The sequence below is a fragment of the Lutra lutra genome, chromosome 1, assembly GCF_902655055.1.
Source record: "Lutra lutra chromosome 1, mLutLut1.2, whole genome shotgun sequence".
In the NCBI taxonomy this organism is placed as follows: domain Eukaryota; kingdom Metazoa; phylum Chordata; class Mammalia; order Carnivora; family Mustelidae; genus Lutra; species Lutra lutra.
The window spans coordinates 151,569,114-151,585,376 of NC_062278.1; positions in this window are offsets into that span (position 1 = coordinate 151,569,114).

Below are 16,263 nucleotides of genomic sequence, written 5' to 3' on the forward strand. Positions count from 1 at the left end.
TGCAGAATGGTACATCTAACCAAGTTCCAAGACTAGCATCTTTTCTACCTTTTCCTCTCCACGGCTCAAATGCTGGGCTGGACAAATAGAGGCAGGCATACTGGGCAGTAGTTCAAGCCTTACCTGCCCAAACACCTCTGAACTACAGCAGGAATGACTTCCATGAGTTCAATCTTTCTCTAAGTAATATTTTGGAAAGGATTCAACTGCTCTCTTGTATCAGTGGGGGCAGACTTACAAACCCTTCACTGACTTGACATGCAAGGAAATGTGCCTGTGTGCCAGGCACTGTGTTGATGTAATAGGTACAGAGACCCAGCCGGGTGGGAGATCTAGAAAATCATAGTGCAATGCACCGGGAACCATGATAGGTAATATGCAGAGGCTGGGAGAAGGCAGGGCAGCGGAATGAAGGAGCCCGCCAGCCAGGCAACTGCCCGAGGATGCCAGTCTCTAAGTTACATCAAAGCACCAATGAGACAAGTTGGAAATCCCGGCGTCAGTGAAGTTCTTCAGGCTTAATAGTTAACCTAACTGGAGAAAGGAATTTGGTTCCACCCCTACAGAAGATAACAGCGCCCTCAAGTGGACATCTCAAAAACCACACTTCTCTGGATGCCAAGCTTCTGGGCAAAGACAGTTGTGCCCATGTTGAAATCTGCAGAATCAGGCCCATTTCTACTTGCCACCCTGCTGGTTATCCCACCTAGTTGGCTGAGATTTTAAAACCAGAGAATTCAGGGTATGGGACTGTTCTCTGAGAATAGGTGGTTTCTTTTATTATTTTAATTTTGCACCTTTAATATGGCTGTTAAAAGTCTCCTGGGTTTGGAAAATCACCCAATGAAACTGAAGAGAAAAGAAGAACCACTGGCAAGCGACATGCTTTTTGTAGGATTAAAACCAAGAAAAACAAATTCTCAGATATATTGTGAAGGCAACTTGGTAACTATGGTTACCTCTAATTAGCGAGCACCTTATGCTTCCCAGATTTGAGTGGAGGAAAATTGAAAGGGAAAAAAATTCCAAATAAGTAAACATGTTAATTTGCATTGAAAGTATGTATTCTTATATCTTTAACATAGAGGATGAGATATAGAAGTTTGTTCTCTTCTCTTCACCTTCACCTTCTATGTCTGTTCTTGCATAATGAGGACTCATAACCGAAACTGGGGGTCCAGGACGTCTCTTTGAAGGGGGTGACACCAGAAGCCTGGGTGAAGGACAGGCCGCTCACCCCAGAATCAGACCTACACAGGGGTTCTAAGTGTGGCTCAATTAGGGTGACCATATTGTAACAGGATCCGAATTAACTCCTTCTGTTCTGTGCTGGACCCTGGGGAGGGGTTGAATCTTGCTGCGGTCCCCATAAGGAGTCACCAGTAGGGGGTCCATAATTACTTGGACTTGAACTTGAGCAGAGAGGGAAGCCCCAAAAGAAGGTGTTCTGGAGTCCTCCTCAGGTGTTCTGAGAGGAGGAAGGACAACATAAAAACATACCCACTTTTAAAGGAAGAAGAGAGGCGGGGTACTCACTCTGCTCATTTCAGTCCAATCAGCCTCTCCAGAGCTGACTATCTGACCCAGTCTCCAGCTGAATTCGGGCTGAGGTAAACTTATCACCAGAGAGACGAAGCTCCTGTCTCTGTGAGGGATTTCTCCACATCAAGGGAGAAAGATTTCCTCTCAATTAATGAAGTCATAAGATGGGTTTCCAATGAACGCTAGGCACAGCATGCAGAATAAAACCCTTATTTTCTGATACTGTCTGGAGAAGAATTATAGGGTTGGAATCTGAGTAAGATGAATTTTGGCCTGTGTGAGAAACCCCTGATGTTGTTCATTTATTTTTTCATCCTTTCATTCAAAAGCTATTCACTCCGAACCCAGCGCGGAGCACCAGACATTTCAAAATGAGACACATGGGCGCTGACATCAGGCATTCATGTTCTAGTCAGAGGTGAGAAATCGGGTCCAAAGGCAAAGATTTAGGAATCATCTTCCCTTGGATACCTAATGGATACCTCAATCTCGGTTAAGTCTTGGACTGATGACCCTCCCCCTCCAACTTCTCCACCTAATGTCTGAATTCCAACTCAGCTGAGGGCAATTCATCCGTCCAGTTGCTCAGGTGAAACCCCTAGCAGTAATCTTTGACTCCTCTTGCCTTCAAGCCTTTCATCGAAAGCATTGGCAAATCTTGGGGACTTTACCTCAAAAAGTATTTAGAAGCCACCCACTTTTTTTTTTTTAAAGATTTTACTTATTTATTTGACACAGAGAGAGAGAGAGAACACAAGTAGGCAGAGAGGCAGGTGGGGAGAGAGAGAGAGGGAAGCAGGCTCCCTTCTGAGCAGAGAGCCTGATGTGGGGCTCGATCCCAGGACCCTGAGATCATGACCTGAACTGAAGGCAGAGGCTTAACCCACTGAGCCACCCAGGTGCCCCAAGAAGCCACCCACTTTTTAACTGCTTCTGCTGTCACCACCTTGCTCTGAGCCATGTTATCTCTCACATGGATTGCTGGAATCTACCTGCTTCTACCCTACAGCTAATATACATAATTACAGCAACACGGGCAGATACTGAAACCAGCAAGCAAAGGGTTAACAGGACCTCTCCCAGCTGTAGACCAAGAAGCACACGTGCAATTTTTTTAACCCAGACCTTTTTCATTTCATTCTCATTTCACTCCCCTCCTTCAAGGAGGCAGATAGGAGGCCTGCTCTTCTGTCTCCTGGTTTGGCTCCCTCTCGAATAATCTTTTCCTTGCTGCATACGCCATGTCTCAATGATCATTTTTTGCTGTGCTTCAGGTAGAGGAACTTGGATATTGTTACAAATATGGCGCGCCAGCCAGGGGCTCTTTGCTGGTGGTTTGTCGACCCCCAGCCAATAACAGGAGTCTGGTAACCGCTCTAGCCAGCTGCCTAGGCTCTCCTGGGGACTGTCCCCATGGCCCCACCCCACTGAATGTTGCCAATCCTTGATGCTGAATTTAACTCTTGTGGCAAGAAAATGGTTTTTGGATTCAGTATGGACAGACGTCTCTCAGTGAGCATTTGGTGGGTGACTGCAGGTGAGCTAATTTCTTAATCCCATTCAGCCGCCTCCAGACATGGGCTTTGGGTTTTCTTAGCCTCTTTTTCTTGTGTGATTAAGAAAAAGTTGGTTAGCTGGTGATTCACAGACCTGTACCCCTGGGGATAAAAATATATTATATGTTTATAAAAAATAAAATTAATTTTAAAAAGTTGGTTAGGGGGGCCCCTGGGTGACTCAGTGGGTTAAGCCTCTGCCTTCGGCTCTGGTCGTGATCTCAGGGTCCTGGGATCGAGCCCCACATCGGGCTCTCTGCTCAGCAAGGAACATGCTCTCCCCTCTCTCTCTGCCTGCTGCTCTGCCTACTTGTGATCTCTCTCTGTCAAATAAATAAATAAAATCTTTAAAAAAAAAAAAAGAAAGAAAAGGTTGGTTAGGAAGCACTTTGATTTCGTTGGTGAAGCTCTGAATTTTAGGGAGGAACTAGAAAGCAGGAAGCCGTTCTGTTGGTGATGCCCCAATTTTTGAGGAGGTACCAATGCTCACAGAGGTATCTGGGTTTCATTTTGTTGGTTTGTTAATTCAGCTTTCGGTGTCTTTGAATAAAACTAGCTGTGTTCTAATTGGAAAACGGGAGGTGACAATATATCCCTATGTGCTGCCCTTTGGGCTATGTCCTCCAAAATTGGGCAGTCTTTATTCTTTTTTGCAACGTTGCTTGGCCATAATATTCAGCTCTGGAGAAGAATGGTCAATTCATGGATCCATCAGCTGTAATACCAACTCACAGTTAGATCTGTTTTATAAAGGGAGATATTGGGGAATTGAGCTTTTAAGATTTGGTTTGCATCCTGCTTGTGTATTTGTCCATGTATATTGTAAATGTGAACTATGTTCTCTATCTCTGGATGGAATTGCTAAAGTTTATAAAAGCGTTGTTTAGTTGGTTGAAAGTGAGCACTTATAAGAATTAGGTATTCTAATTCAAAGAGAAATAAATGTTTTTACAAGTGCACACCATCTGGGAAAACATTTGCTGTGAAAGCTAACTTAAGGTTGGTTTCATTAAAATGGACATGTCTTTCTAATTATCAGCATTAAATATAAAACTTATTCCTGCCCATGCTTACTGAAAGTCAAATAAGTTCTTGTTATCTCCATTGCAAAATTTGTTGGAGAGAGGGAGAAAAAAAAGCCCTTAAAACTTTGAAGCCTTGTAAAGTTTTATGGGCAATCTAAGAACAAAAAAACAGGTATAAATAATTTTAATGTTAAGACTACTGAAAATAAGGGACCAACTCTGTATACAAGGAAAGTGAGCCTGGTTATTTAAGAGGGAAAACTTTAGGACAAAATCCGAATGTATCAAGGAAAGTTGTAGGTTTGGGAGAAGGGCATCTTTGGACAGGAATTTTGTGCATGGTCAGGATGAAGATGATGGAGGCTAGTATGTAAAAATGTCTATTAGGGAGCAATCAGCACCTGGGGTAAAGAAGGGAGAGTAAGAGAGCAAGATCAGGCAGACCTTGAGCAGTGATACGGTATCAGCAGAAGCCTAACTGATTCTCTGACAAGTCCAAGAGAACCTAAATTGGGACAAGAAGGCTGGATTTTTACAATAGTCATTGGATGTGGCTACCTGGGAAGAGGGCATGCCTTTGGCAAGGCAGCTGTCTTCAGTCAAGGAAATCCCTGATGGCGTCTGAGCATTGAGGACAGTTGGCAGCACCCTTATAACCAAGGGTCCTTCATTCCTGATGGGGATTCTGGTCCACACATCTCAGCACCCACCCCAAGAGCACAGGTCCATGCAGCACCCTGGATGTCCTTGTCTCAACAAGTATATCAACGTGGGAGTTAGGCAGGAAAGTTGTGGGACTACACATATTTTTTAAAAAAATTCAACCTGTTGACACGAATGAGTTTTAGTATCAGAAGTACATTGGTATAAGATTCAAATTAGGGGGCGCCTGGGTGGCTCAGTGGGTTAAAGCCTCTGCCTTTGGCTCAGGTCATGATCCCAGAGTCCTGGGATGGAGCCCCGCATCTGGCTCTCTGCTCAGCGGGGAGCCTGCTTCTCCCTTTCTCTGCCTGCCTCTCTGCCTACTTGTGATTCTCTGTCCGTCAAATAAATAAATAAAATCTTAAAAAAAAAAAAAGATTAGAGTTTGGGTTTTCTCTGTTAAAATGACATTTTTCTTAGATAATTGGTCTAAATTATAAACAAAAGTTCATCGTGCCCCTGGCTGGCTCATGTAGAAAAGCATCCAAGTCTTGATCTCAGGGTCATGAGTTTGGACCCCACACTGGGTGTAGAGATTATAGGAATGAATGAATGAACGAATGAACAAATAAAACAAAGTTTTGTTAACAACTATGTAACCCTCTGCTTTTGGCTTTAGAATCTCTTATTGCCACCTTGACAAAATAGATAATTGATTATTAGGTTTTGTAATCTGTAATCTTATTTAGACATGTGCTTCAACACCTGATATTTCAAACAAAATTCTCAAAATTCGACTTCAAAATGAAGTCTTCTTGACAAATTTCATTTGTTGGGCATTGTTTATTTGGTATGTTCAATTACATGGGGAGCATTGCCAAATAAGTGAAAATATACCCTCTTTATCACCCATGGGTTAATTCTATGACTGTTCCAGGAATCCTATAAAGTTCCTAAAGTTCTGCTATGTCTTGGCAAAATGTCATCACTTGTCCTTCTAATTATTGAAGTGTTGGTCACAGAATTTCCTTATCAATTGCATTGTAATGACAAATGCAGGTCTCTGATACCTTTAAGATCCTAAAACTAGAATTTCTGAAACTAATGGAAAGGCTGCATCCAAACATACTCTTGTTTGAAACACTGCTGGTTCTCTAATATTTGCTTTTCCATATTTAAGGCTATTACTTACAGAAATCTGGTAAAATATTCCTTTGTACACACATATGAAACCTTTATCTTTTTTCCCTATCTGTTCCCTCCAGAATTCAGAGACTCTGTGAGTATTATATTTTCATGGCAATGCAATTATTTGTATAAGTTCGATAAGAGTCTGATCTCCTTATGTCAAGACACAATTGGAAACACTGATTATACTACCAAGCTTTTGACTAGAATGTCCTATTTGAGAGAGGCATGTATAGACTCAGGTATGACTAGACAGCTTTAAAGGGTAAGGTTGCATTTATGGAGTTAATGAAGCCCTTTGGAAAAATCAGCCTCATACCTTGCTTACAGGGTTCCTAGCAGCCTTACCAGGTGACTTAGGAAGGTCACTTTCTAGCAGGTGCAGGAACCTCAGGATATTTTGGATACCTCTGGAAGAGAGGGATCACAGAGGAAGTCTGTGACAAGTATGTGGCTTGGCTTCTTAGCCTCAAGAGCCTGTTAAAAGTTCCATCTGAAATTCCTTATGAAATTGCAGCAAAACAGATGAAAAACCAACTAACCTATATGACCAATCACTAGTCTTGCTGTTGCTTATGTAAATAATTAGGCCAAGTGTGTTAAAATAAGATTTATTTTACAAATGAATTGGCTTTATTTGGCTGTCTTTGGAAATGAGGGTGATTTTAGAAAAATTGTTTCAGTAATACCTTTATGGACATTAGATTCTAGTTCTGCTTAACTGTCTTTGGACTGGATTCTAATTTCCTCAAATGTCTGGCTATGACTCTTCAAATTAAGGCTTCCAATTTTCTCCCATTCTCTTAAACTTGGAATTAATGAGAACGAAAACCGCTTTTTTCTGAAGCGCTCCAAACTGAACCTGGACAACCTGAGATAAATTTCAGAGAAAAATTGCTATATTGGCTCATGTATAGACACACTTCCCGCCTCTTGCTTCATAGGCCACTCAAAAATCTCCAGAGTCATACAGATCATTGAACAATTTTATTCCCACCATCCAGATTTGCTGGATCTGCCACTGGAAAATCCAGACCTTGAGATGTCACACATGCAAGCAGTCTGGAACCCAGACTTCAGAGAAGAACATGTTACTTGGCTATTATCAAAGAGCAAGGTGTGTGTGTGTGTGTGTGTGTGTGTGTGTGTGTGTGTACACGTGCACGCACATGAGAGAAAAAAGGGGAGAGTGAATGATGAAGCTGGTTCTGAGAATGAGGGAAAAGACTGAACTGGAACCAACTGTTGCTTCCTGGGTGAAGAAGTGTTGCTGGTTGACACTGATGGGAAAGGCACACAGACAGGCAGTGATGGGTCTCGTCTCCCTCCTCTGGCCCCCCGTGGTGCCCCTATTGGTACCACTTCTGTGTGGACATGGTTTGCAGTCCCAGTCATGTATAAAATGGTAAGCTCGGAGCTGAGAAACAATGGCTTAAAGACCGGCAGAGTTGACTTTCTCTTTCACATAGGATGTGATAAATGGCTAACGTTGCAGTACATCCACAGGTCCAGTACATCAAGACAGAGTCACGATGGAACAAAAGAAGGTCTGCGCATATCTTGTAGATCCTGAAATTCCCTTTAAAGAAGACCATGCATTTATTATATGCAGGAGAGGTGCTGTTGCTGATGAGGTTAAAGAATAAGAGTGTAATTAGGTGTTGGACAGCCAGGGGGTGGCCTATAGGGGACATTCAACATTCCTTTTGTCTACTCAGCATCTTTGAACAGCCCTCCTCTCTTTGGGAATTCTCTATAACCCCCAAGTAGAAGCCAGAAACCTTTTCCCCCAGCCTCTTTTGCAGCTGAGGCATGGGCCTGGGAGGCTGGCCTCATCAGTCATACACACCATCAGTAGCATGGATTTCAGTGGGTCTCCTGGACTGGGCTGGTGACAGGATTTGGAAATGTTCTTACCTCCCATGGCTTCTAGACCTGGTTCTCCAGGTTAGGAGATTCTGTAACCTTATTATCCCTTACTAAGCCTATTCTCTTCCTAAACCATCTACAGCAGGTTCTCTTGTTTGTAACTAAGAGCCCTGACTGAGCAGATGGTAAGAACATACAATGTGTTATATAACACTTTGCTCTAAGTTTTAAATTCTTCATGAAGGTTTTTAAGATTCAGGTGAATGAGAGTATGATGGATGAAATAAGGCCCTGGGAGAATGAGGGAGGGGCTGACATCTATAAAACTGGTGGAGACATGGGCCAGAGTCCAGAAGAACCCATCCTCCATTGTAACAGAAGGTAGAGAGAAAATAATGAGTGTGTCTTCAGCAAGTTTACAGGTTTAGTCACAAAAAATTGAGATGATTCCTATGTGATGAATTCTCTCTATGAAAAAAGGAATTTCATTTGTTGAACATGAGGGTGAGATGGAATTGAAAGTGAGGAGGGGAGAAGAGTTAAAATAGTACCTATAGGGAATGAGAGAGACAATTGACAAGGGAAATGTAAGATTGCCTTGCCACTTGGAAGGCCCAGGTGGAGTGGGGGACAGTAATTGGGCATCCATACACATGGTTTATTTTCTCTACCAGAAGCCAGGAGTCCTGGCCAGGAAATAAAGTGAATGATCCAGAATTGGGGTTTTGACTTAGGAATTTGGTTCTGGAATGATGGGGCACAATCTACGCTGCATAGAAAGAAAAGTGACAAGATGAGGGGTAGATGGCAAATGAAAGGAGCAGAGGAGCCAGGAGTCTAGATATTTCTTTGAGATCCAAGAACACAGGGAGAGTGAGTAATTGACATAGAACCGTGTGCCAAGAGGTTATGGTCAAAAGGGGCATAATTGCATCTCAAACTTTAGAAGTTGAGCTATCTCAGGTGGTAATAAGATCAAAGATATGGCTCTGGGAGAGCTTGGCAGAAATGGAGTGGTGGTGAGGCCAGTGGGGATGAAGAGGTAGAGGAACTGAGGGCGCAGAGACAAAAGGGCTGTCCCCATGGTGGTTGAAGTCACCTAGGCTGACAGCAAGATGTAAGGTGGAGAAAAAGACGATAAGCTCAGTGTTAACATCTTCAAAGAATGAGGGGGAATTTCCAGGAAGATGGCCAAGGACAGCCTTGTGGGGAAAGAAGATGAGGGTTAGGAATCATGGACTTCAATATGGCAGTGGCTCTGAAAGGGGTTAGTGGGGAAAGACTAATCGGTCCAGGACCCTCTGAATGTGCGATGAAGGGAATGAGAGAATGAGAATCTTCTCTAAGAAGCTGTGGGGAAGCAGTTCCTAGGGACCAGGCAGTTTTGATGAAACGTGAGGTGGAGGGTTGTTGGTGGTTCAAATCAATAATGTAAGGGAGACTGTTCACCATGGAACTGGCATTCCAGTGAAAACTGATGGAGAGGGCAGGGCTGAGGAAGAAGGGAGCTGCTGGCGCCATTCCCTGTCATTACCTTCTCCCCATTCTGGTTGGCTGTCCTAAAAATACAGCCCAACTTTGGTGTCTGCCTTCTTCCTGCTCCTCCCATGTCATGAGGGTTATTTGCTAAAACCCAAACTAACCATCCCCAGTTGTTAAAAAGCAACTTCACCTAACAATGGGAGATTTAACAAAAAGGTGCCTATCACCATAGGAGTCCTTCATACCAGCACAACTCAAAGAGTGGTTTGTGGGCTGATGCCAGTCCATAAGAAAAGTAACAATGGAAATGGAGAATGAATGGCCAGATGCTTTGGAAGCAATCGACGTTGCCACATCATCTGATACCAAAAGGTGGACCAGTTCAGGTGTAGGAAGGACTGTCAGGTGGCACCAGCTGAAGACCAGTCACATGGGTGGCACCACGTTACCACACATGACATTTTAAGGTTATTTTGTCAACCGTAAGCCAAAAATGTGTAAAAATCTAATCAAATGTAAGTCTTCATTTACTTTTCTAACTTTTAAAATTTACCATCAAGTTTTATCAAGCTTTTAAACAATTTATAATTCTAGGGGCACCTGGGTGGTTCAGTTTGTTAGGCGACTGCCTTCAGCTCAGGTCATGATCCTGGAGTCCTGGGATCTAGTCCCGCATCAGGCTCCCTGCTTGGCAGGGAGTTTGCTTCTCCCTAGGGCCCTCCCCCCTTCTCATGCTCGCTCTCTCTCTCTCTCTCTCATTCTCTCTCTCAAATAAATAAGTAAAATCTTTTAAAAAATTTATAATTCTAGATGTCCATCGACAGGTGAATGGATAAAGAAGATGTGGTCTATATATGCAATGGAATATTTTTTAGCCATCCAAAAAATGAAATCTTGCCATTTGCAACAATGTAGATGGAACTATAGGTTATTATGCTAAGTGAACCAAGTCTGAGAAAGACAATTAGCATGGGATCTCACTGATACATGGAATTTGAGAAACAAGGTGGAGGATCATGGGGGAAGAAAGGAAAAAATGAAACAAGATGAAACCAAAGAGGGAGACAAACCATAAGAGACTCAATCTCAGGAAACAAACTAAGGGTTGCTGGAGAGGAGGGAAGGGATGGCTGGGGGTAGACACTGGAGAGGGTATATGCTATGGTGAGCACTGTGAATTGTGTAAGACTGATGAATCACAGACCTTTACCCCTGAGACAAATAATATATGTTAATTTTTAAAATCTTAAGTAAAAAAATTTAAAAAATAACTCAATATTATTCAAGATCAGAAAGTAAAATTTGTAGTGCTTAATTTTTAGCTAGAATTTACAGATTGTAAAATAAGCCCCACTAGAATTATTTGTCAAGAAGTTACTTGACAAATCTTGTCTTCCTTTCCTGTCGATATTCCTTCTCTGACATTAGTTTCTCTATGGTGGATGTTAGTCAAAGAAAACATGGAAGCACTGTAGATACATCTTATCCCCTGCAAGGAGCATGCTTGTCAGTCTGAACCAGCTGAGATAAAATAACAAAATCCAACTCCTTTACCACCTTAAAAACTTTGATGTACAGTGTTCATTCCAAGTGAGCTTATAAGGGTTTAATATGGAAAATCACTACTTATAACTGCTTAGTGATGATTGCAGAATGACAAAGTTGAGTGCAACAGTGGGTCCCTATACTAAATGTTCTATGTACTTTTTCAGTGAATAACATGTACTATTTTCATAAGTCCTTCCCTGTGTTATATTTGTTCTTTTATAATGTATGTATATACTTATGTACATATTTACTTATATATGTATATAACATACATACAAAAATTGTAGGTGAAAGTCTCTCCTTAGAAATTTTGAGTCATTCTTTTCTAGTCAGTGTTGCTGTAGAGAAGTGAGGTGCTACGGTGATTTCCTTTTTTGTTTAATTTTAACTCCAGTATAGTTAACATAGAGTTATATTAGTTCCAGCTTTACAATATAGAGTTTCAACAATTCTGTACATTATTCAATGTTCATTATGATAATGTGCTCCTAGTCCCCTTTACCTATTTCATCCTATTCCCCAACCCACGTCCCCTCTGGTAACCATCGGTTTGTTCTCTATAGCAAAGACTCTGTTTTTTTGGTTTGTCTCTTTTTTTTCTTTTTAAATTTATTTTGTTTCTTAAATTCCAAAGAAGTGAAATTATATAGTATTTGTCTTTCTCTGACTGAATTATTTCACTTAGCATTATATTCTCTAGTTCCATCCATGTCATTGCAAATGACAAGCTTTCATTCTTCTAATGGCTGAATGATATTTCATTACACACACACACACACATACACACACACACACACACACACATTCATCTGTTGATGGACACTTGGGCTGCTTCCATAGTTTAGCTATTGTAAATAATGTTACAATAAACATAGGGTGTATGTATCCTTTTGAATTAGTGTTTTTTTTTTAATTTGGGGGTAAATACCCAGTAATATAAGTACTAGATTATATGGTAGTTCTATTTTTAATTTTTTGAGGAAACTCCATGCTGTTTTCCACAGTAGCTACACCAGTTTGCATTCTCGCCAACAAGGGTTCCTTTTCCCTTCACATCCTCAGCAACACTTTTCTTTCTTTCTTTCTTTCTTTCTTTCTTTCTTTCTTTCTTTCTTTCTTTCTTTCTTTCTTTCTTTCATTTTCTGGTGTCAGGTGATTTCTCATTTTAGTTTTGTTTTGCATTTCCCTGATGGTGAGTGGTGTTCAGCATCTTTTCATGTGTCTGTTGGTGATCTGTATGACTTCTTTGGAGAAATGTTTATTAATGATTTCTCCCATTTTTTAATTGGATAATTTGGTTTTGGTGTATTGAGTTGTATCAGTTCTTTATATATTTTGGATACTAACCCTTATCAGGTATGTCATTTGCAAGTATCTTCTCCCATTAAGCAAGTTGCCTTTTACTTTTGCTGATGGTTTGTCACTGTGCAGAATCTTTATTTTGATGTAGTCCCAATAGTTTATTTTTGTTTTTCTTTCCTTTGCCTCAGGAAACATAGCTAGAAAAATGTTGCTATAGCCAACATCAGAGAGATTACTGCCTGTGCTCTCTTCAAGGATTTTTATGGTTTCAGGTCTGATTTAGGTCTTTAATCTATTTTGAGATTATTCTTTGTGTATGGTGAAAGAAAGTGATCCAGTTTCATTCTTTTGCATGGGGCTGTCCAGTATTCCCAACACCATTTGTTGAAAAGAAGACGGTCTTTTCCCCCATTGTATATTCATGCCTCCTTTGACAAAAATCAATTGACTATATAATTATGGGTTTATTTCTAGGCTTTCTATTCTATCCCACTGATCTATGTGTCTGTTTTTATGCCAGGAAACATACTGTTTTAATTACTACTGCTTTGCAGTATGCCTTCAAACCTGGAATTGTGAGACCTCCAGTTTTGCTTTGTTTTTCAAGATTGCTTGGGCTATCTGAGGTCTACTGTGATTCCACACAAATTTTAGGGTTGTTCTAGTTCTGTGAAAAATGCTGTTGGTATTTTGATAGGGATTGCATTAAATGTGTAGATTGCTTTGGGTAGTATAGATATTTCAACAATATTTGTTCTTCCAATCCATGAGTGTGGAATGTCTTTCCATTTCTTTGCATCATCTTGAATTTCTTTCATCAGTGTTATATAGTTTTCAGAATACAGATCTTTCACCTCTTTGGTTAGGTTTATTCCTACATATTATTTTTGGTGCAATTGTAAATGAGATTGTTTTCTTAATTTTACTTTTTGATGCTTCATTACTAGTGTACAGGAATCCAACAGATTCCTGTACATTGATTTTTGTATCCTGTGACTTCACTGAATCCATTTATCAGTTCTAGGAGTTTTTTGGTGGAGTCGTTAGGGTTTTCTCTGTATAGCATCATGTAATCTGCAAATAGTGAGAGTTTTACTTCTTTCTTACCAATTTGAATGTCTTTTCTTTCTTTCTGTTGTCTAATTGCTGAGGCTAGGACTTCTGGTACTATGTTGAATAAAACTGGTGAGAGTGGACACCTTTGTGTTGTTCCTGACCTTAGGGGAAAAGCTCTCAGGTTTTTCCTATTCAGTATGATGTTAGCTGTGGGTTTTTTGTTTTCGTTTTTGTTTTATAAGGCCTTTATTTATTATTATTATTATTTATTATTATTATAAGGTGTGTTCCCTCTAACTCTATTTTGTTGAGGGTTTTTTTTTTTATCATGAATGGATGGGTACTTTGTCAAATGCTTTTTCTGCATCTATTGAAGTGATCATATGGTTCTTATTCTTTCTCTTATTAACGCAATGTATCATGTTGATTGTTTTGTTAATATTGAACCACCCTTGCATCCCAGGAATAAATCTCACTGATTGTGGTATATGATATTTTTTAATATATTGTTGAATTCAGTTTGCTAATATTTTGTTGATGATTTCTGCATCTATGTACATCAGAGATATTGGCCTCTGTGTGTGTGTGTGTGTGTGTGTGTGTGTGTGTGTGTGTGTGTGTGTCTGGTGTCTTGATCTAGTTTTGGTATCAGGTTGATACTGGCCTCATAGAATGAACTTGGAAGCTTTCCTTCCTCTTGTATTTTTTTGGAATAGTTCGAGAAGAAGAAGTATTAACTCTTCTTTAAATGTTTGATAGGTGGGGCGCCTGGGTGGCTCAGTGGGTTCAAGTCTCTGCTTTCAGCTCAGGTCATGATCCCAGGTTCCTGGGACCGAGCCGCCCATCGGGTTCTCTGCTCAGCAGGGAGCCTGCTTCCCCTGCCCCCTCTCTCTGCCTGCCTCTCTGCCTACTTGTGATCTCTGTCTGTCAAATAAATAAATAAAATCTTTAAATGTTTGGTAGAATTTGCCTGTGAAGGCATCTGGTCCTGGACTTTTGTTTGTTAGGAATTTTTTTAATTAGTGATTCAATTGCTGGTAATTGGTCTGTTCAAATTTTCTATTTCTTCCTGCATTCTATTTCTTCCTGTGTTTCTAGGAATTTATCCATCTCTTCTAAGCTGTCCAATTTGTTGTCATACGGGTTTTCATAATATTCTGTTATAACTGTTTGTATTTCTGTGGTGTTGGTTCTTATTTCTCTTCTTTCGTTAGTGATATTATTTATTTGGGTTCTCTCTCTCTCTTTCTTCCTCTTACTCTTTTGTGAGTCTGGCTAGAGGTTTATCAATTTTGTTGATCTTTTCAAAGCACCAGCTCCTGGTTCCATTGATCTGCTCTATTGTTTTTTAGTTTCTGTATCATTTATTTCCATTCTAATCTTTATTATCATTATGTTCTGAGTATATGTTAGATCCACCTGGTCAAAACGTCATTCAAAGCCACAGTTTCCTTGTTGATTTTTCTGTTTGGATAATCTACCCATTAATGTAAGTGGGGTGTTGTAAAGTCCCCTGTATTACTATTGATTGCTTCCGTTATGTTTGTTAATAGCTGCTTTATGTACTTGGGTGCTCTTATGTTGGGGGTATAAATATTTACAATTGGCATGTCTTCTTGTTGGGTTGTTCCTTTTAACATTATATGGTGTCCTTCTTTATCTGTTGTTACAGTCTTCGTTTTAAAGTCTATTTTGTCAGAAATATATATATTACTACACTGGCTTTCTTTTCTCTTCCATTTGCATGATAAATGCTTTTCCCTCCCTTCACTTTGAATCTGCATGTATCTTTAGGTCTGTAATGAGTCTCTTGTAGACAGCATATAGTTGGGTCTTGTTCTTTTTAGTCTATTCTGTCACCCTATTTCTTTCCATAGGAGCACTTAGTCCATTTACATTCAAAGTAATTATTGATAAGTATGTACTTATTGTCACTTTTTTGTTTTATTTTTTTTTTCAAAGATTTTATTCATTTATCCGACAGACAGAGATCAAGAGTAGGCAGAGAGGCAGGCAGAGAGAGAAGGGGAAGCAGGCTTCCCACCGAGCAGAGAGCCGGAGGTGGGGCTCCATCCCAGGACCCTGAGATCATGACCCGAGCTGAAGGCAGAGGCTTTAACCCACTGAGCCACCCAGGCACCCCTATGGTTGTTTTTATAGTTCTTCTCTGTTCCTTTTCTTCCTCCCTTCTCTCACGATTTGTTGGCTTTCTTTAGTGATATAAAATTGGGTTATAGGGCACCTGGGTGGCTCAGTTGGTTGAGCATCTGACTCTCAATCTCAGATATTGATCTCAGGGTCATGGGTTCAAGCCCTGCATTGGGCCCTGCACTGAGTGTGGTGCCCACTTTAAAAAAAAAAAAGGTTACTTTTTCTTTATTTTTGCATATCTCTTCCTGATTTTTGATTTGTGGTTATTTTCAGGTTTATATATAACATCTTATGCATATAGCAGTGTATATTAAGTTGATGGTTGCTTAAGATTGAACCCATTCTTTACTCCCCCCGCAACATATTAGGTATATGGTGTTAGACTTTACATACTTTCATTTTGTGAATTGATTTTTATAATTATACTTAATTTTAATGCTTTTGTGCTTCCTACTTTTCTTATTCTTACTTATGATCTTTACTTACTTACTTATGATCTTTTCTTCCCACTCAAAAAGTTCCTTCTAACATTTCTTATAGGACTGGTTCAATGATCATGAATTCCTTTAACTTTTTTCTGGGAAACTCTTTATCTCTCCTTCTATTCTGAATATAGCCTTACCATATAGAGTATTTATGGTTGCAGGGTTTTTTTCCTCTTAAATATATCTTTGAATATATCTTGCCACTTTCTTCTAGCCTGCAAATTTTCTGCTGAAAAATCTGATAGCCTTATGGGGTTTCCCTTGTGTATTACTATTTTCTTCCCTCTTGATGCTTTTAAAATTCTCTCTTTATCACTACTTTTTGCCATTTTAATTACTGTATGTCTTGGTGTGGACCACCTTGGGTTTTTATTGGGAGCTGTCTATGCCTTCTTGATCTGGATTTCTCTTTCTTCC